This window comes from Episyrphus balteatus, chromosome 3, assembly GCF_945859705.1.
Source record: "Episyrphus balteatus chromosome 3, idEpiBalt1.1, whole genome shotgun sequence".
NCBI lineage: Eukaryota > Metazoa > Arthropoda > Insecta > Diptera > Syrphidae > Episyrphus > Episyrphus balteatus.
Window position 1 is genome coordinate 60,962,289 of NC_079136.1, and position 22,767 is coordinate 60,985,055.

The 22,767-nt window shown below is 30.8% G+C and overlaps 1 long non-coding RNA gene across 1 annotated transcript; it reads right to left on the reverse strand.

Annotated features, from left to right (window-relative positions):
- Nucleotides 1–15,628: 15,628 nt before the first annotated feature.
- LOC129915285 (uncharacterized) lies at nucleotides 15,629–17,420 on the reverse strand. Its single transcript, XR_008772272.1, has 2 exons — nucleotides 16,724–17,420; nucleotides 15,629–16,661 (listed from the first exon to the last, which is right to left on the reverse strand). It is a non-coding gene; the product is annotated as an uncharacterized LOC129915285 (long non-coding RNA).
- Nucleotides 17,421–22,767: the final 5,347 nt, after the last annotated feature.

Here is a 22,767-nt window from a genome sequence, read left to right on the forward strand (position 1 = left end):
AAGAAGAAAACTTCAATAAAAACTGACAATGTCAAGCTATCCAGTAATCCCAATGAATGTAGATTGTATAGATACATAATGTAGATACCGCCACTGGTTGCGGTTAGGTTAGAGTTATTATTGCGGTATTTGAAAAGTTTTATTTTTATTTTATGAAAGGCGGGAAGAAAAATAAAATGCACGACTTTGGTCGCACGTACTTGCTCTTGCAATCAAAAGCACTTTTATGTTAGTTTACTTGTATATTTTAAAAGCTGGCTCTATATAAACTAAAGTAAAATGCACGACTGGGTCGACGAACTTGCTCTTAGAGTTCAAGTTGCTTAAATTTTTAAGACTTTTTATATAGAAATTTGGAAAATGCAGGTACCTACTATATAGGTACAAAAAAAAATTTTTTTAAATAAAATTCGTTTTTTAAAAAAATAAAATAAAATCTGGAATCAAACTGCCCTCCAAAACAAGTATGCAGTTTTGATTGAAATATTAAGGTGTATTTTTAGAAAAAAAAAAATCGTTAGAGCCGTTTTTTTAAAAAACTAATTTTTTATAAATAATTTCTTGTAAAAAAAGTTTTTAAATAAAATTGGTATGCCATTTTGTAGAAATCACTAATCAACATCTAAAAACAAAATTTCAAAAAAATTCAATGTCCCGTTTTCAAAAATTTGATTTTTTTTAAAATCCAAAAATTATTTTTTTTTAAATTTTGTTTTTGGCTTATATTAAAATTATATAAGTGCTTTTTCACAAACAGTTTCGTTGAAATCGAATAAGCAGTTTCGGAGATAATCGGATTTGAAAAAAAAAAAACGGTTCTATGACAGGTACCGTTAATAATGATTTTCAAAAATTTTTTTTTTTATTTGAAGGTAGACCTTGTTTTAAAACTTATATTTGAATTTTTCAAATAAAATAGTTGGAGCCGTTTTTGAGCAATTTCAATTTTACTAAAATCGGTATATGACAAGTACCGTTATTTTTGGTCCAAAAAAATTAATTACAAAAACCCCTCAGGAGAGTCGCCAAATAATGCTATATACCAAGTTTGGCATCAATCGGCCCATCCGTTTAGGCTGTAGCTTCGTTTACAGACAGACAGACTGACAGACAAACAGACAGACAGACAGACGGACTTCCAGGACCCACTTTTTTGGCATTCTCTATCATCGTAATGTCATGGAAAAATGCTATCTCAACTTTTTTTTTACGAATGCATAACTTGATATATAGTATACCTATATCACAAGTAAAAATGTACAATAAAATAATCTGTACATAAGATATACATATTTAGATACTTTTTTGTATCTGGAGGAAGTAAATGATATCAACAGTCCAGTCTTTATGCCACAGCCAATATTTAGATATGTTCTTCTAAACAGTGAGTTTGATTTGTGGATAATGATTTTTAGATTTTTATGGTACCGAAATGGTGCTCAAATAAAAAGTTTTGTAGCGGAGAGGTCAGGTCGTTGAAAATAATTATTTAGGAATAAATAATTAAGTTTTGGAATATAATTAATTGCGGTCACTATTTTTTTTTATCAAGAAAAATAGGCCATTGAACCACTTCTTTTGTCCCCAAACTATTCAAATTGATTTCGAGTGAGTTATTGCTATTCAAAGATGTTTGGAGAATGGATAAATTTGTATAGAACATGGACGTTCAACGGCCAACAATAATTTTAATATTATTTCAAATAAAAAATATAAAAAAAAACTTTTATTCTTAGGAATAAGCCTTTACTGGGGTTTATCCGGCTATTGAAAAATTGGCTCTAAGTCTATGTAATATTGTGTAGAAAGAAGAAGCAAAAGCATAAAGGCTCTTTTGCATTTGAAAAGCTCAAAATATAAGTAGGGGAGAGTGCGATAACTTAGGCGACAAGAATTGATAACGGTATTTTGTAGAGGAGTTCAATACAATAATTTTCTAAAAAATTTTTTCAAAGCCAGAATTGTACACTTAGTTTCAGTTTTTAAATCCAATTATTTCAATTAATTTTTTTCGAAATAATCAACTTCAAAGTCAAAATTTGGGGAAAAAAGTTAAAAAAAAAAACACATTATTAAATACTATTTTTACCAAGACAGTGAATTTGAATATGAAATTAATCAATGAAATGAACTGCCTCAATCAATTTCTTATCAAATACTGAAACTCCTATAGTAAAAAATTATTGTATTGAACTCCTCTACAAAATACCGTTATCAATTCTTGTCGCCTAAGTTATGGTACTCGTGCCTATAAGTATTAAGTATGAAAAATAATAAAATATAAGATATGAGATCAAAGTGAAAAGTCTTATGCCTTCAGCTAAAAAAAATTACAAATTTATTTTTTAAGATTTTTCAAAATTATAAAAGTGGTCTAAAAAAAAGGAATTTTCAAAAATTTTCTCCAAATCCATCGAATGAGAAATCAAAAGAAACGACTCTTTAGTCCAGCGTTGTGCACATGTGTCCAATGGCCCAATTTTACCCCTAAAATTATATTTTGGCCACTTGCCCCGGGCCAACAGTAAATTACCCCATTTCATGAAATTTTTCTTGAATTAATAGAGCGTTTTTGACAAAATAAATTAGTTTTCTAAACAATTCGTTTGTGCAAATATTATGCTTTATACATTCATTGAAAAATTCAATTCCAAAATCAGCAACTGACATTTGTCTATCTTTCTCTTTCATCTTAATGTGTATCTGTACTTTAGAACTAACTGTTAGGCCCATTTCACACTTAGCCGGCGGCGACCCGCTACCGTCGAACCGGCTCGGGTAGCCGCATTTTCTTTATACGTTTTTCAATTTAATTATGTGAAGGCACCCATAAGAACGTGTATCTAGCAACCGGCTATCCGGGCCGTTTACCCGGTTCCCGGCTATGTGTTAAATGGCCCTTAAAGTGTCTTCTAAAGTGTTGAATTCAATTCATTCACTCTTATTTTAAATTCGTTGTGAAAAAGACTTGTGATTGATTTTAAGAAATACAAAACGAGAAAAAACACTAATAAAAGCCAAAATGAATATAGAAAGATTATTAGAGTTAAATTTAATAAATAAGATCCATAATTTAACCAAAAGTTTAGATGCTTCCACCGCAACGGACGGAACTCGGTGAACTTCCAAGGCCTAATCAACTTCGAAAACAAAGTTCTCTTAGACTAGCTCCTAGCTCCACGACAAAAACCAAATTCTCGTCCTGCTCACCGAACTTGTTCGTTTACGTTTGCCTCTACACAGTCTACACGGGGAACACATTTTGCGAACATCAATTCGTTCCGATTCTCCAAAGAGTAAACATCATGTGCGATAAAGAAGCGCAAGTCTTTGCACCCATGATTTGGTGCAAAAATGAAATTTGGTCGCGAACATAGCTCTACGCCCTACACGGCGAACATCGAAACCAACGAAAACGAACACAAGAAAATCTAAATTTTTCGCAAACAGCGAACCGTTCGCGCACAAGCCCCAGCCCCTACCCCTACACGACGAATATATAGAACAAGTTCGGCAAGCATGTTCGTCGTTTAGGGCCAGCTTAATCGAACTCGAACGAAATGGATAACTATGTATCCATGGCTTAGTTTTTGAAAGGTTTTCTTGACGAAGAAAAAAATATAATATTTCTCGGCATCGGCATGGAAATCAAAAAACTCACTAAGCAAACGCAAATAAACAGTGCAGCAAAGCATTGCTCCAGACTCCAGAGTTCGTTTGAAAAATCAAACGAGTTCCAAATGAAGCAGTCTGAAGCAACAGCTGTGCTTAAATGCCTTGCGTTTGTCGCAGAGCACAACCTGCCAATTGTGATTGTTAATGCACCTTTAAACAAAATCATCGACGAAACAATATTTACCATTCCCAACTACACTTAGGAGCAAAAAAATGGAATCAAAATTTTCGTTCTGTAAAAACGATAATTGGTCAGGATGTAATTGACATATATGAATGTCAATTGCACCATTAAAAAGCTTGAAACAACAGCTTTAAATTAATGCTAGGAACTTAAAAACCCGTTCACTTTTTAAAGATCCAATCAACATAAATGAAGTATGTAAGGAAAAAAGACCTGAATTTGAAACAGAGAGTGTCTGTAAAATTCAACATTAAAAAAAAATTAAGTGGAATTTATTGACAGACAAAGTCAATAGAAACGTTAGGAAAAAAAAGACTGAAATTGAAGCGGCGAGTATCAAGAAAATTTAACATTTACAAAAAAAGAAGTGCAGTTTATTGACAGATAGCGATGATACTATCGTATGCACTTTGATGTTTTTACCAACAATTCAAAGTACAAAATTCAAGCTTTTAAATGAGACCATGAGACTTGAAGAAACATTATTTTATCTATTGCAATTTTGTTTTTAATACAAATAATTTATTTTATTCCGTTTTTTTGCTCCTAAGTGTATTTTTTCGTCGTGTTTTTGTGTCGGGCAGTTGGCTGCCCTTCCTTTCTTTTTTCTGCCATTTTTTGTATTCAATCATTACTAGCATTCATTTTTTATTCTTCTCCATTCTTTCTACGGCACAAGTTCGCCATTAAAAAACCAAAAATAAGTTTAAAGTTAAAATTATAAATTAAAACAAATTAAAAAGACAAAATAAAATTTGTATAATATTACAAATTAAATAAAACCAAGAAAACAAAAATCAAAAAAAAGGAACAAAGGACCACAGCAACCCCCATTTCATTTTCATCGGCGCAGCTACAAGTGGTTTTCATTTCAACAGTGATAATGGACTATCTTCCCGACTTCTTAAAAAATATACGCGGTAGAAAAACAAGCAACACAAATTCTTACAGGTAAGAACATGAACAAAATACTTATTTTATTATTTCTATATAAAAGATATCCTAATCCTGCTTCTTCCTTTAAAATTGTTTAAACAAAAATGTCCCCTCAAGCCAAAATATACATATGTACATATTTTTTTTATTACGATTTATTTGTCATTTTTGTTTAAACAATTTTAAAGGAAAAGAATTTACAGAATATATAATTTCCTTTGATATATGCATTTCAGACAGTTTCGTAATTTCCGAAATGGTGTGAGACAGTGAGAGATACTCTATTTATTTAATCGTCGTCGCCGCCGCCGTGCTGTTTGCTTTATATGGCAATGAAGATTATGAGAATTTGAGTTCGGGATTCTTTTACAGCAAAAATACACAAATCACTCGAAAGCAAATAGACGACGGACAGTATATCATTAATTGCATTGAAACCAAATCTTGCATTTTTTCGATCAATTCCGAACTCAACTTGGTATTGGATGATACGTAAAAAAGATCATTTCGCCATGATTATAAGGCAATTTGAACAGCCGACTATATTTCTTACTATCAATGCCAACCAAATCGGATGGACAGATCTGCTTCAAATTTTATACAAATATAAATAAAACGGAGGAACTATTTCTGAAGAAGATCTAAAATAAATGCATTACATAGAAAAAACGGCACTTGTCAATGATGATGCAGTTATACATATGTGCCATATATTTTCACAAGCTACCTAATACATGTGTTATTAAACATTCTTGTATCTAAAACATTAAACTGAATATGAAACCAAATCAATGTCAGGAGTCTACAAAATTAACTGCGACAGAATTTTACAGAATACAAACCAAAACAAAATACTGCAAAATTGGCCATTACACCATAAGTCAACAAATTAGACCCGATGATGGATGACAAATATCCAAAACGCGTCGCTAATTAAAACTGTAAAACTAAATAATGTTTTGATAATTTCCTTAAATTTAAAAAATAAAATAAATATAATTTTAAATAATATCAAGAGTTTAATTATTTTAATTTTAAAGTTTTTATTTTATTACTACACACAACATGGAGACAACAACGCAACACAAAATAAACAAAAAATTCTTGTATCACCCCAATTCAGTCCATGCTAAAATGAAATTTGTTAAAATATACCTACAACAGCAGTGAAAACTCGATTTTAATTCGGCGAAAAGAATTTGAATCAAATCTAAATATGGATACAAAAAATTATGGATAATTGTGTGGAACACTATTTAAATGAAACCAATCCATTTCAAAATTTGTACGATAATCCAATTTAAATGTACTCAAAAAGTTGATCCTATCTATTGAAAACGGGAAAATTGAATACCCAGTTCCTGGTTCTGTGAACTAATGAGAAGAACTATTGCTCATGTCATCTCCGAATTTTTAACTCCAAATCGAAATGAATTCCAAATATTTTTCATGGGTCAGTCTGGATGTAGGAAAAGATTTGTCATAAAACTTCTGATGGAAATTTATAATCGCTACTCAGACAATGATAGATCTTATAATTTATATATTTCTTGGCGCTTCGACTGGAAAAGCTGCTGTTGCTATCGCGATGGTACTACGGTGCATACTGCTTTAAGAATTACTTTATCCAAATTGCTCATATTGAGAACAGAATTATTAGCATATGAATATATGTGAAAGTTATTATTTTAGATGAAGTAAGCATGATTGGTGCTGAACTAATGAATCAAATTGATTCCCGGTTAAAACAAATAACCGGTAACTTCTAAAAAAAAATTAGTGGCTCGTATATAATTATGATAGGAGATTAACCTCAATTACCACCAGTACGAGCTACTCCAATGGCATTGACTCTATTTTTTTTGAGTTGGATCAAGTAATAAGACAGTAAACTTAGCAATTCTCTTCAGTGTTAACAAAAATTGGCAATGGTGATCAACTTGACGGAAATCAATTAGCATTATTAGAGTTTTGTTTTTTAACATCTGAAGAAGCACGAATAATCTGTCCTCATGGCATCCGTTTGTTTTTAACAAATGAGGTAGTAACAAAATATGTAGAACAATAATATCTTAAGCGCTGCAGAGAAAAAAAAACAATTTCAAATGATGTATTTATCGGATGTACCTACTTCTGCAGAACAGACCACTTTCTTACGTCAAAAATTGCACAAAATGTCGTGTTGTTGCTACTGCAGGCTTGTCGTATGAGACCGTTTTTGTAAAAAAATATATTCTACATGATAACGACAAACATCGATGTGTCGGTTGTCTTGGCGAATGGTGCTGTTGGAAAATTGGTCCATATTGATCATGATGATAATGGAGAATTAAGTGTTGTATGGCTTGTTTTCCCTATAACTCACCGAGTGAGGATTGGATCAAAAATAAGAAAAAAAAGTTGCTGCTCATTTGGCTGTTAAGCTGAGCGGATCGATAAAATAGCTGTTCCTATAGGAAGAAAATCATCAATTTTTCCACTTAATAATAACAAGCCTATACACAATACACATGTAAAGCGTTCTCATTTTCCTTTAATTTGCGATTGTGTCAAAACAATTTGCAAATCTCAAGGAAGAACTTACCCTGAAATTGTGTACGAATACAGCGAAAAACATGTTATGTCATTTCATTAGTATAAATAATGTTGCATTAACACGAGTGATAAGTGTCCAAGCGTCCAAGGTTTGTATGTTTCTAATAATAACAATGATAGTACATTTTATCATTGTCGAAGCTCATCAACAAGTTTTACTAGTTTACAAGCTGAATTTCAAAAACTCGCATTTAATAGGTTAGAGCAGTGATTTGATAGAGTTCATCGGATTCAATCGCACAAAACTCAAATATTTTACTTCTTAACGAAATTTGGTTGGGTGATAAGAGGCCATAGCGAATTTCAATTGCATAGCGAAATATAAACGCCCAAATATTCGAAGTGGAGGAGTTGCACTAATTCTAATGTAGTTATTTCCCATATTGATTTAACAATGAAAGAATCAGAATTTCTAAGTCCAGCTTCTATTGGTTGCAGTTTACATTTCTCCAAATCAAAAAATAGGTCATATTATAATTATTTTCCGTTGTTCATTAATGCCGTTAACATCAGTTGAAGACTTTAATGTAAACTTTTCCGCCGAAAATGCTATAGGTACCAATCATTAGATTTTTCAATGATATTGATTTATTTATGAACAACGATCGGACATCACCAGCCACAAGATGTGGAGCTTTCATTAATTCAGTATTTTTGAAAATGTATCTTCAAAAACATATCAATTCCCTATTTCAGCTTTCACAAACCTATTATATCGTTAATACCAATTCAAAATATTAACACTTAATAATCACCGCCTACTACCGGTCAATTTTAAAATTATTTATTGCAATAAAAAATTCTGCATGCATATCGATATGTGAAACTATATGAATATTACCTTTTCTTATCAAACTCAAGGTGGTGAATTCATAATGTGTGACAGCGAATGTATAGTAGTCTCATGGTGCGTATCTTCAATTCAATAGATATCATATTGCGCATACATTTAATAAATGTTTCTTTATTTAATCCTAAGTTTAATATCAGAAAAATTTGATAAATTAACCGCGGGATCAAAATTGACAGAAAAACTCATTTGCGGGATAAACTGGACGTTAACTTTGACAACACTGGATGATTTCGTACTAAAAAAATTGGACCTTGGTGCTAAAAACATATAAAAAATTCCAACAAGTGTTGAATTTCCAAAAGATAGATAGGCAACTATCGCCTTTGTGATTTTTAACTACAAATTGCTTTGTATAGGTAAATCGATCATTTAATGAATACTTAAATGCATAATTTTTTATACTTACTTATTTTTTATAAATACATAATTATATTTTTATTTTTAACAATTTTTTTATGCTTTTCCTCAGTCAAAACTTGAATTATACAAAATTGTGGTTAAAAACATAAATAAAAAAAAAAAAATTAAATTAAATTAAATTAAAAAATTTGTTTAGTACAAAATAATTGCGGTTGTGATAAATATAGCCAACTTAATGCCCCGGGATCATGTTTCTGATCCCATTTTCGATATAATTATTTATAATTAAACCAATTTCATCTCAACATCACAATTTTTAAATTTAAAATTATATGAACAGGACATGCATTTTTCTTATATTACAAGAAAATCGTCTAAAATTCGATTTTTTTTTTAAGGAACTCGATACAATTTGCTGTCCACAGCTATAAAATTTAAAGCGAATTCTTCAGATATTCCAGTCAACTGAAATCTAGATAACTATTTAAATTTTAGGTCCTAGAGAAGAATTTTAAATTTATACGAACCATGCTTCAAGGTGTGTTTAGGTAAGGTGTCATATTAATAGTCTTAGTGTTTTTGCAATGCCTTATTTTTTTCTAAAACGAACTCACTTCACTGCATACAATCAGAAAATAAAATAATCACTGGTAGGTATCCACCAAACAAAAACGGCTGATATGTATGTATATTAACTGAGCCAAATCAGTTAAGGAAATTAAACAAAAGAAACTATTTTTTATTAATTTTTATTTATATTGAATTGGAATCTTCCATTTTCTATTCTTCTTCTATTGTTTTATTAAAATTAATTTCGGGCGATATGGCGATTTGGCTAATTCTGGAACTTCAACTTCTACTTTTTCTAATTCAAAATCATCTATTTCATTTGAACAAATGTCAGAAATTTGAGTGATTTCTAGTTTCTTGTTCGTAATTATAATTATTATTTTCTATTACCGAAGACGCAGATGCACTGCGGCGGGAGTGAGAGTAACTTTCACAAGATTTCGTATAACCGAAGCCGCGCCGGCCGGTGCGGAAGCGATAGAATGACATTTGGCTATGTAAAGCCAGAACTATAATTGGAGGATGGAGTCGGAAGCTAATGTCAACTCTTGTTGTTTTCTATGATTTTTCGATAAGTTTTCATCCGTCGAGTGCGGTTGCGAGCACTGTTCCCCTCCGTTTCATCCGACGCAACCGACAATTATAGTTCTGGCTTAAGTGTCAACAATGACATATGTCGGTATCGGTAAGCAGTCTAGTGTGTTTTCGTAGATCAATAATACAGTTCATCCCGGGGAGTTCACAAATTGAAATTTCATTCGGTTGCGGATCGAGTAGATTCCCGGGGAGTGTGTCACTGCGTCTTCTGTAATAGGCATGATTGTCTTTCCATTCTTCTTATTCTTCTTTTTTTTTTTTGTTCCTCTTTCTTATCTTAACCCTCTACTGCATACGAAGCCAAATATGGTTTTGTCTGTTTGTATGCACTTTTCTCTTCTCTGTCACAAAAAAAATGGTAAAGATTAACTACAATCCTCTTCTTTGTGTTTCTGAGAACCCATAGAGATAGTTTTTTCGTGTGTCCGACACAAAATAAAGGTGTATTTTATGATCACAGGTGAGTCGATCAGTCGTGTGCAATGAAATCGAAAGTGTAGAATTTATTCATACTTTAAGTGATAATTACTGCGTTTGTTTGGAAAGTAAAGTGGAATTAAAAATTTATTTTTGATGGATTGTGTTATTAAGTATGCTATGAACCAATTTTTATTGAAAAAAAAATTATTTGCCTGGTCTTAGGAGGGCAAAAAGTACGGAAGCCATATTTGGCCTCTTATGCATTAAGGGGTTGTAAATCTACACAATTTGTTAAATTTTTTTGTTGGAAAATTTTGTTTCTTTACATTGTTATTTTGCTTGGATGCTATGTTTTATTTCAGAAATGGAGCCCCTTCGCTTTTAGAGATATTTTTTCTCATGTTAACCCCATTTCCAGCGGCGTAACCACAAAAATTTTAGGGGGAGGGGGCTTTCCTATAATATTTTTCAATAATTGTATTACTTTTTAGTTTTTGTAAGATCTGGGAGTGGGTGAAAATGTTGGAGCAAGACTTACTTCGACAGTGGAAGGAATGTGAACCAGAAATAATATATTTAACGGACAAAAACAAATTGCTTTTCTCGGTTCCATGTCTTAAAATGAGCCAAATTTGAATTAATTCTTAACCTTTTGTAATGCAATGTATTTATTTTACTTTATTTCGTTTTTAAATGATAAATATTTATCTTTTGATATTTTTAATTGTATTCTTTACATAATCTGAATACATTAAATTAGTAAAATTTCTTACCCCTTAATGCATACGAAGCCAAATTTGGCTTATAAACAAATTTTTTAAACAAATTAATTTAAACAGATTTTTTTAATGAAAACCGTTTTGAAACAACCCAAAGAACCCATGTAAAGCATTTTTAAATTTTTTTGTCCGCTAATATTTTATTCATTAAAATACTCGTACATAGGTAAATAGACAGAAAATATTTGAACCTTTGATACATTTTTGCCGATGAACATAAAAGTACTCAATCATATTACTAGAAATCAATTAAGTAAATAACTATTCATTTTAATTTAAAGGCAATGACTTCTCATTTATGTACCTATATATTTTAAAAATCATTAATGTTTATGATTAAATTTATTTTTGATCAAAGATGATAAAAAACGTTTTTGAGCACTTTTATTATCAAACCGACCCGTATAAAAAAAGAAATATTAAAAACTAACCATCTATTGCTGTGGTCGCAATATAAATGCTTTTGTAGACTTCAAGTCTACATACATTTTTTTGTCTTTTAGTAAATGCTTTCATTTGGTTTTCAAACGTATTGAGGTTTTTCTACTAAGTTCATAGGCATCCATTTTTAAATTTAGTTAATAATAAGTTATTTATATAGAAATTAAATAGTTAATAATCTTTGAACAACAACAACATCTTGAAGGTGCTACCACCAAGTGTTTTATGCCTTATAATGGAATTGACGGAATAAAAAGCAGTCACTGCAAGTATGTAAACATACGGAAAAACTGAAACTTAAATAGTTAAGTTGGTTGCGGTTAAGCCTGAGTTCATAAACGCATTAAAAATATTTTGTCACGTTTTATATTATATACCTAATCTTCTTATTGCAACTAGCACGTGATATTTTTATTGCTTTTTTTTATATATATAATACGTAAATCTTGTATTCATTTAGGATTTTGTATTTTCTTAAATTTTCGTATTCATTTAAATTTTGATTTCATTTAGATTTTGTTTTCCTTTTAAATTTTTGTTCATATACACTTTATAAAAACATTTGCATATCAAAATCAATGTAAAAGCAAAAAAATTCACTTACCTACCCAAGATCCGGAATGTTGTGCACAGCATTTGATCTGGTACTTGGTTTTTGCTAAACGTCGTTATTTAATAATATTTTGTTTTTTTGTTATGGTTACATTAAAGGGTATCAAGGATTAAAAAAACAATCTTTACTTCATTTTTCTAACAAAAAAAAAAATCATTTTTATCTTATCGCGATGGATGGGATGTTACCCTGGTATTATTTAATAACTACATATTATTAATTTTTTTGTTTATTTATTTTTGATTCACTTTTGTAACCTTTTCTTTTTCTTTTCTAGGATAAGGCTATAATAATATTTGAAAATATCTTTTCTTAGAAGAACTGTTTCTATTTCGAACTATCTTATAACTTTGCTTTAACTTCATTATTATTTAGAACACTTTATCTTAATTCACTTGTTGTAAGTTTACTTTAAGTTTTATTTTTTTATTTCAGATTATAGCTCAGGGAAATTAGTCAAAATATAGGCGTGAAATCGCATTTTTCGCGGGACAAAATTTTTTTCATGGAATGTGTTCGGGTGGTTGTCCTTATCATAAAAGTCAACTTGTTGGGATAATTGGAGGTTGGGAACAGCCGCCATCTTGGAAAAGAGATTGGTATCGTTTTTATTGAATAGCTCCATTGTTATTCATTTAAACAAAAATTGACAAAGGTAAGACTTATTAACAATAAAATTATCTAAAAAATGATATACAAAACAATTCCGTGAGTTGATTAAATAAAATTTTATAGTTGGTCAAAGTGCGGGTGTGTATCGCAAGGTTGGGGCAAAATGATATTTGTTCATATATCTGACAAACTTTTGATTTGTTTGGATAATTCTTCAAGAATGAATTATAGTACTTATAATTATCTATAAAATGAGCCCACAATCGTTATTGTAATCATCGTATTGTAGAAGTAATCTAACTCCAAAACTCTCCATGTACTAGTCAAAAGTAAGAAAAAAGCTTGTTTTTTTGCTAATAGGCCGAGCAAATTTTGGGAGTAGAGGTATAACAAAAATATAAGTACGCAGTTTTGCAGCCATACGCGTCTTAATATCGATTTCAAAGGTCTGACTACTCCAATGTTGTGCTTTGTACGGTTTTCGGGGGGTTAAATAGCGTACGTTTTCCAGTTAATGTGAATGGGCTAAATTTATACTATTTGAAATTATAAATAAAAAGGCTGAGGCTCTATCATTTTTCCTAAATCTAGACACCTCAATCTCGGCGATGGGGTTAATAAAACTCACGATATAAGCTTTTTTAACTTACCATATCAGGTTTTTCAATTCATATAAACAAACAAAAATCTAAACAAAAAAGTCTCTAAAACATTATCTTATAACTGGCTTATATCATGAGTTCTATTGGTCACATACTCAAGATTGGGGTGTCTAGATTTAGAAAAATGAAAGAGCATCAGCTTTTATATTTAAAATTTCAAATAGTATAAATTTAGCCCATTCACATTAACTGGAAAACGTACGCTATTTAACCCCCCGAAAACCGTACAAAGCACAACATTGGAGTAGTCAGACCTTTGAAATCGATATTAAGACGCGTATGGCTGCAAAACTGCGTACTTATATTTTTGTTATACCTCTACTCCCAAAATTTGCTCGGCCTATTAGCAAAAAAACAAGCTTTTTTCTTACTTTTGACTAGTACATGGAGAGTTTTGGAGTTAGATTACTTCTACAATACGATGGTTACAATAACGATTGTGGGCTCATTTTATAGATAATTATAAGTACTATAATTCATTCTTGAAGAATTATCCAAACAAATCAAAAGTTTGTCAGATATATGAACAAATATCATTTTGCCCCAACCTTGCGATACAAACCCGCACTTTGACCAACTATAAAATTTTATTTAATCAATTCACGGAATTGTTTTGTATATCATTTTTTAGATAATTTTATTGTTAATAAGTCTTACCTTTGTCAATTTTTGTTTAAATGAATAACAATGGAGCTATTCAATAAAAACGATACCAATCTCTTTTCCAAGATGGCGGCTGTTCCCAACCTCCAATTATCCCAACAAATTGACTTTTATGATAAGGACAACCACCCGAACACATTCCATGAAAAAAAATTTGTCCCGCGAAAAATGCGATTTAATTTACTAATTTCCCTGGGCTATTAGCTTTAAAATCAAAATTATTATACTTTAATTTCTTTTATCAAACGATTATTATTTAATATTTTTTTTTTTTTTTTAATTATTAAAAACTATTATCTCTTTATATTAATTTAATATTGTTCTTTTGTTATTTTATATTTCTTTAATTCAAATTATATTTCTTTGCTCTTTTACTTTTTGTTTTATTAATTCTAGCTTATTTTCACTTTCTTTTCAGGTTCACTTGTTTTTGTTTCAATATTATTTTTAAATTCCTTATCTAACTTTCTTTTCTTTCCCTTAATTTTTTTTCTAGGTACTTTAACTTTCTTTAAATTTTTTGTTTCTTTTTATGTTCTTTCATTTTCTTTAATTAAATCTTTTTTTTTTCTTTTCTTATGAAATTATTATTTTACTTTTTTTCCTAGGGATTAAATAATAAATTTAATTTGTTTCTTTTACCTTAATTTTTGTTTCTTTCTTTTTTTTAAATTTAATTCAAACCTTTTTTTTCTTTTTAGCTTTAATTTTGATTGTCGTTAGTCACTAAATTGGATTATTACTATCTCCCGAAGAGATGGCCTTTACATTGACGTTGGAGCCACTTGACGGCTCGAAAGATAACACGGTGTTACAAAAATGAGGTTTTAAAATATACGCGGGCGGAGACCTATCACGTTTTGTAGAGCTAGTCGCACTGATTACGAAACGGTATTTAAAAAGTCCCTAACACCCCCAAAATCTTGAGTTAGGGGTAAAAAACGGTTTTTTAGACCTTCACCCATTGAAAAAAATCTATGTAGCTTCGTCAAATTTTTACCCATTTTCGATTTTTTTACAGTTTCTGATAGGAGATAAATATACCTTTTCAAAAATGTACAAAACATGTAACTCGGTTAAACCACCTAAAATTTATAAGCTGTCAAAGTTCAAAAATTCCATTTTCTTCGTCATTTACCCAACTTCGACATCAAATTAAAGTATATATTTTCACAACAACATGCGGTTTTAAAAATAGGTATATTCTAAAATAATATTTATTTATAAATCAAACGAAGTATTTTTTATGAAAATCAGTTTAAAATTAGCTTAGAAAAAAAATTTTACGATTTCAACCCAGATACAGAAATTCGAACTTTTGGGTATAGAACAAAAATGTTGTTTTGGCACGTATAGTAGGATAACTTGGACGCCAGGATTTAATAACAGGTTTTTGTAGAGGAGTTCAATACAAATATTTTTTTCTTTGAGAGGGGGGTCTATCTCCCCCCGTTTAGGTGGGAGGGGCAGTTTTATAAACAAAAATTATCGAAATAAAAAAAAATTATTAAAAAACAACGGCAAAAAGATTTTTTTCAATAGGTTGTAGGAAACCTCGTATCAAAATGTTATACCTACCCAACCTACAAATGATCCACCAAAACATATCAGAAACGAACAAAACCAAAATGTTTTCTTTATCCAGCTTCATTAAAAATAAAAGATTCATTTCATAAAAAGAAATGCAATTTATTTCATTAAAAATAAAATCAAACACTACATTAATACAAAACAAAAATATATTAAACAAATAATTTCACTCGCCAAAGAAAAATAAAATCACCGACACACCCTGTCCTAATAAATTAACAAAAACTTGCGCATCGAGCTTAAACCCATTGTGTAGTGGGTGGAAAGTTTCGCTGAGTGGAATGTCCACGAACATCCACCCGATGTTCTGAGTCGTCCCATACCGATCAGCCATTGATATCCGTTTTCGTTTTATTTCCATCCGTCCCAATGTAAAAGAATTTTTTTTATGAAGTTTATGTGTTGCAAAAATGCACACGACAAATTCTTTTCCATCGAGCCACCGTGCGAATAAGAAGTCCAACCTGCATAGAAAAACAAAAAAAGTACCTACATATAACAAAAGTAAAAATTATAAGAACGTAAAAAAAAAACAAGAACAAATCAAAATAAATAAAGATAAACCAAAGCATCAATTCATCCCCCAAACCAACAAAAAAAAAAAGGTAAAGATACACGAAACGTAAAAGAAAAGAAAGAAGGTAAAAAAATTAAATAATTTTTTTTTTGGTATAGGAAACAAAGTCGAGTTGTCGACTATATTTAAAGGGTATCTCTGTCCTGTCGGCCAGACCACACGAGATCCTTTCTAAAAAAAAAAAAAAAATTTACAACCCCAGACCAGAGTCGACGAAATCCAATTGCCCCTTCAAGTTTCACAAACAAGGCAAGCATTCGTCGGTCGACGGGAGTACATCCTGATTGTGTCGAAGTGATCTGGAATATACAGCAAAAAGAATTTCCCCGTTAGGTAAGATATTTTCTTTGCAATCGACATCACAAACCACATAAAAGAAAAAAAAAAATATCCCAATTAGGAATTAACCTAGAGTCTCCTTCCAAAAAGTGAATTGCTTGAATTCTTGAAACTCGCAACAACAGGGTGTATTAACCCAAAACCCTTAAGGTACATCACCATCAGTGGTTGAGTCTCCAAGATCCTCAACGATCCCTAAAAGTGGTAAGGATTAATGTTTTTTTTTCTTAAAATTGCAATTTGGCAGAGTGTCATACAGAAATGTCATCCTGTAGGGAAGGATCCATTAAAGATTGGTCCCAGAAACAGTTTCGGTGTTTTGTAGGAGCAAACAAAATTTTCGTGAAACGTTTTATCCACAGCGTTTGAACAAAAATTAATTGTCCTGAAGAGCCACCGTCTCCAGAGAATCTGGATTCGAATTCGATTCGGTTCTTCAGGGTCTAAGCAAATTTCTGACCCCGTGTCTGAGAAAGTCTCCAATTCATCGACCCCATCGGTAAGAATTCAAAAACCTAAAAATTAATTATATATAAATGAGATAGAGCTAATTTAAAATTTCATTCCTTCGTTATTTTAGTTGTAGGACAAATTCTCGAATAAATTCGAGTAGAATTAATCATCGAACAAACTAAAGTAACACCCAGATCTTTTTTTTGAGTCGTCAAGTGGCTCCAACGTCATCTTTAAAGTCATCTCTCCGACACGAAAATTTAATTCAATTCAGTGAAAACAAATTCAAAATTAAAGCTAAAACAAAAAAAAGAAAGGTTTGAAAAGAAAAAAAAATCAAGGTAAAAGAAACAAAAGAATAAATTAATCCCTAGAAAAAAAAAGAAAAGGCAAAATTAGTGCAAAATTAATCTGGAAAAAAAAAGTTAAATTAAAGAAAATTTAAGGACCTGAAAAAAAAAAAATAATTAAAGTATCTGAAAAAAAAGTTAAATTAAACAGAAAAAAAAAATTAAAGAACCTGAAAAAAAGAAAGTTTAAGTACCTTAAAGAAAAAAGTAAGGGAAAGAAAAGTAGATTAATAATTAAAAAAATTTATTGAGCTGAAAAGAAAGTGAGCTAAAAATAAAAAATTAAAAAAAAGGAGTTAAATTAGAAAGTTATTTTTGGAATTAAAGAAAAAGAAAGAAAAAATTAAGAAAATTTAAAGAAGATAAGAAAGGATAAGGCTGGTAATAGAAAATAAAGATTAAGAATTAAAGAGATAGTAGTGAAAGCTAAAAGATATTTACTTACTTGAAAATTTAATACAAAAATAAATATTAAATCATAACCGTTTGACAAAAGAAATTAAATTATAATAATTTTGATTTGTGAAGCAAATCTGAAATAAATAAAAAAGTTTGAAGTTCAAAAAAAAAAAAAAAAAAAAAAATAACAAAACATAAAGTAAATTTACAACAAGTGAATTTCGAAGTGTTGTTAATAAAATTAGATTTAAAGTAAAAGATAGATCTTCTAAGAGAAGATATTTTTTAAATTTCTTTATAAAGCCTTATCCTAGAAAAAAAAAGTGAATCATAATTAAACAAAAAAATTATTAATAGTTATTAAGTAGTAATGACAGGTGTAACATCCCATCCATCGCGATAAGATACTTTTTTTTAAAGTGAAGTAAAGATTTTTTTTTTTATTTTTTTTATTCTCGATAGGTACCCTTTAATATACCCATAACAAAAGAAAATTTATCAAATAACGCCGTTTAGCAAAATCTACCAGATCAAATGCTGTGCACAACATTCAGGATCTTTGGTAAGTGAATTTTTTTTGCTTTTATATTGAATTTAATATGAATTTGTTTTTATGAAATTTAAAAGAAATCAAAATTGATATGCGAATGTTTGTATAAAATTTATATGAACATGAAAATTAAATGAAAAGATACATATAACATAAAAAAAAAAAAGATGATAAGTTAGTAGGTAAATAGAGCTGTAGCAAATCGTATGTATTCGTTACTAAAATGCGGGTATTTGCTTCAGTAACGAGTAACGAAACGTTACTTTCTAAATAGTATCGTTACTCGCATGTTTCGTTACTGGGTACTGAAGTAACGAAACATACGAGATACGAAACATACGAGTAACGACCCCATTCCAATTTCAATACTAAATCATCCAATATATGAGATACGAAACGAAGTGATACACTCAATTTGGCGCATTTAGCATCTCGTATCGATATCATTTCCGTAGTCGGAATGCTAACTCCAGATAATTATCTGGAGTTTACTTTTGTCTCGATAATAACAGTAGTGCCAAGGTATAGTTGAGTTTTTAGTATTTTCGTTTTAGTATTTTCTCTATGTGGCCGAAATATACCCATGCCGAAACCAATGTGTTTATGACCTTTTTGTTAATGGTCTTGAAATGTAGCTTAAGAATGTACAAAATTGTTTTGGTTTTTGAAAAAATTTGTTAATTTTCAGTGCAAAATGTTCAACTAAAAAAAAGCCGAGAAAACGAGGTTTGAAAATCACTGTCAATAGAAAAAAAAATGAAAAATTGTTCGACATGGTTGTATTGAAGTGTTAATATTCCGAGATCTGAGCGATGTACTTTTGAAATAAAGGTCTCTAAAGAATTGTGATAAGATTACTGAACGGATATTAACAAAAAATTACCAAAGTTTTGTCGACAAAATAGAAAAAAATAAAAAAAAGTTTCCACGTTTGATTAAAAAAAAATCGAAAAAAAAATCAGTAAAGCTACCTTCAAACTCTTATAACATGAGAACGCCGCAACTTAAAATAATGTTTTTGGCTTTCAAATGTAGCTTAGATTATACAAATTGTTTTTGGTTTTTTTCAAAACAAAATTTTTTTCACTCTTATACGAACGTACGAAACATACTTAAAATACCAAACATACGAAACGTATCAAATACATGAAATATAGGAAAAGTACGAAGCATGCGAAAGTAACGAAAGTAACGAAACATACGAAACATGCGAAACATACGAAACACACGAAGCATACGAAAGTAACGAGTAACGATATTATTGATGCGGGTACTAGTATCAAAAGTAACGTATACATGCGGGTACTCATTTTGTCGTTACTTTTACAGCCCTAATAGTAAATTAAAAGAAAAGAAATCGAGTATTGGGGTTATCAGGAGTGATAAAATTCTGAAAAAAAAGGAAAGATAAAATTAATTATTGATTTTTTTTTTTTTTTAATGTACGGTATTGATACTTACCTGAATATTTCGACCGATGTATGGTGATGACATTAAGATATATTTTTTTTTATTAGTGTTAATAGATTTTAAGAACCAGTCACTTACATGTTTATTTAAAGTGAAATAAAATTAAATACTCTCGATGAATTCGAATGATCGAGTTAAGTTAAATTTTTGGATTTTGATTATTTTTTTTTTTGAAGACTTTTTAAATGAAGATAAAGATAATTTTTTTTGGAATTCGGGTTCGAAATTAATAATGCCGATTTGGATTGATACACTAATCAAAAATTATTGTTTCGAGTGAACGAGTAAAATATTAATCATGAAGGTTTAAGAAATTAAGTCGGGAAGTGGATGTGAGGTTAGTGAGAGTGGGGTGAGGTTCCTGAAAATGTTGTAGAGGGGAAGTCAAAGATTTCCCCCTTTTCGATTGAGGGCCGTTACCAACATGAATGGAGCGCGTAATTGCATAGGAATATTCCATTATTTTTTTTTTGGAATATTATATAAGGGTGGGTAATGAAAAGCTCCGAGGACACAAACATCTTTGTCCTCCTCTAAAAATGAAGTCAAGATAAAAAAGAAAAAGATATCGGTAGCTAGATTCGGGTCCCTCTTCAGTAGATGGAAATATTTTCAATCGATTAACAGCGTAGATTAAGGCTTGAAAAAAAGTAACCTAGTCCCTTGGCGAATAACAAGATCCCCCCCATCGACGAGCTAAGCATGGCAACCAGCAAGCCTTCGGTTATTAACGCAATGGGACACCACTATCGACTCCTGCCTGGACGGGCCGGTGGGTCTGTAGACATCGGTCCTAGAGGTAGAGAAAGTTGATAGTGGAATTCTTAAAAGGAAGAGCGCGTGAATATTTGGGTTCTTTGGTTTTGGGAATCTTTTGTGATTTCGAATCGATTTAAAAGTCGGTGTTTTTGTATTGAAGTTTTAGAATCGAATATTTCACAACTTTTTTTTTATAAGTGTAAGGGTTTAGATATGCAAATAAAAATATCACGTGCTAGTTGCAAATAAGAAGAATTTTATATAATTCAAACGTTACAAGGTGAAGGTCAAAAAAACCGTTTTTTACCCCTAACTCCAGATTTTGGGGGTGTTAGGGACTTTTTAAATACCGTTTCGTAATCAGTGCGACTAGCTCTATAAAACGTGATAGGTCTCCGACCGCCTATATTTTGAGTGTTACACCGTGTTATCTTAGTCGCTTTTAAGATTTATTCGATGATTCTACATAAATTCCTAAGAAATGAAATTTTAAGTTAGCTCTACCTCATTTTTGTTTAATTATTTCTATGGTTTTGGATTCTTACCAATAGGATCGATTGTTTGGAGACTCTCACAGACACTGGGTCAGAGGTTTTCTTGAATCCTTAGGAACTGAATCTGACTTGAAATAGAATTCAGATTCTCAGATGACGGTTGCTCTTCAAGACAAATCATTTTTGCTCAAACACTGGAGTTTCCAGATTTCTTTGTCCAGAACACCAAAAGAAACCCGGAATAACAACCGCCAATCGGTATGGATTTCAGTACAAATTATTAATAAATAATTCCCTAAGGAATGACATTTTTGGATGAGAAAGTCTTACCAACTTTGGGGATGGTTGAGATTTGAGAATCCTTTAGGTTCGAATCAAAAACTACTGATGGTGGCGTTTTCTTTCAAGCCAAGATCCGATTTTGGGTTAATACAACCCGGTTAAGACAGATGAAGACTTTGGTATCTTGTTGCACTATAGGGTAACTGGATATGCCTAGTTGGGATAAGTTTTTTTTTTCTTAGGTTGTTGGGGCGATGTCGATTAATAAAAATCTAACCTTGTTGTGAAATTATTTTCCTGATTTGATTTCAGGATCACTTCAAGACGAGTTTTTCTATTTATGGAGTTTCAACCCTTCACGTTGTTGCCACAACTGCTGCTTCCCTCTTCAGAAACAGAATCCTGAAGGGAAAATTGACAACGACCGATTATATTTGGATTTTCTTTTGCATTGAGAAATACAAAAATGAAACAAAAACGGATACCAGTGGCTGGTTGGTACGGGACGGCTCGGAACATTGGGTGGATGTTCCGGATCATTCCACTCAGCGAAACTTTGAACCAGCGACACAATGGGGTTAAGTTTGATGCGCAAGTCGTGTTAATTTATTATGACAGGGTGTGTCGGTGACTTGGCGAGTGAAATTATTTGATTAATGTATTTTTGTTTTAATGTAATTTAATGAAATAAATTGCCTTTCTTTATATAGAATGAGATTTTTTTAATGAAGCTGGATAAAAAAACATTTTGATTTTGTTAGTTTCTGATATGCTTTGATGGATATCATTTGTAGGTTGGGTAGATAAATAACAATTTGGTACGAGGTTTCCTACAATTTCTAGTGCAAACGTAGGTAAGGTCGAGCAGTGGCGGCACTTTTTTGGATCATTCGATTTGAACCAAATTAGATGCCGCCGATACTCGATTGTATCGACCACACTCGATTTTAACAAGGACTGAGTTCATAATTGCAAAATTTTTGCAGATGCCATGCAGGAAATATGTAACTAACGCAGAAACTGCTAAATGTAGGCGGCAATTCTGCATAGCAAAAACAAGGGTTCATACATGCAAAATCTACTTGGCAAAAAAAAAAATACAAATTATTTTATTTTTTTTTTTTATTTTCGAAAATTATCCAAGGGCTACCCCTTGTCTAAGAAAAAGGAATTTTAAAATACGTTCTCCAAATCCATCGAATGAGACATAAAAAAAAGAGACTCTTTAAACTCTATTCATAATTGAAAACCAAAAGTTTCTATGAGTTTGGGTTGCTGAATTATTTGCAATCGAAATATTTTTTTTCTTCATTCAGAAGCATATTTTCGGATCAAATTGTTGTTAATAAAGTGAAAAGCTTTTAAAATCAACACCTCATCATATTCTTTTATATCTATTTATTTTTTTATAAACTCAATTCTACTTTGAAATCTCTGATTTATGCAGGTGAGATACGAGATTATTAACAATTTAAGTAAGCATCAGTGCACTTTCAAAAATTATTCACCTCATTTGCTGAAGTGCCTATATAAAAAAAAAACAA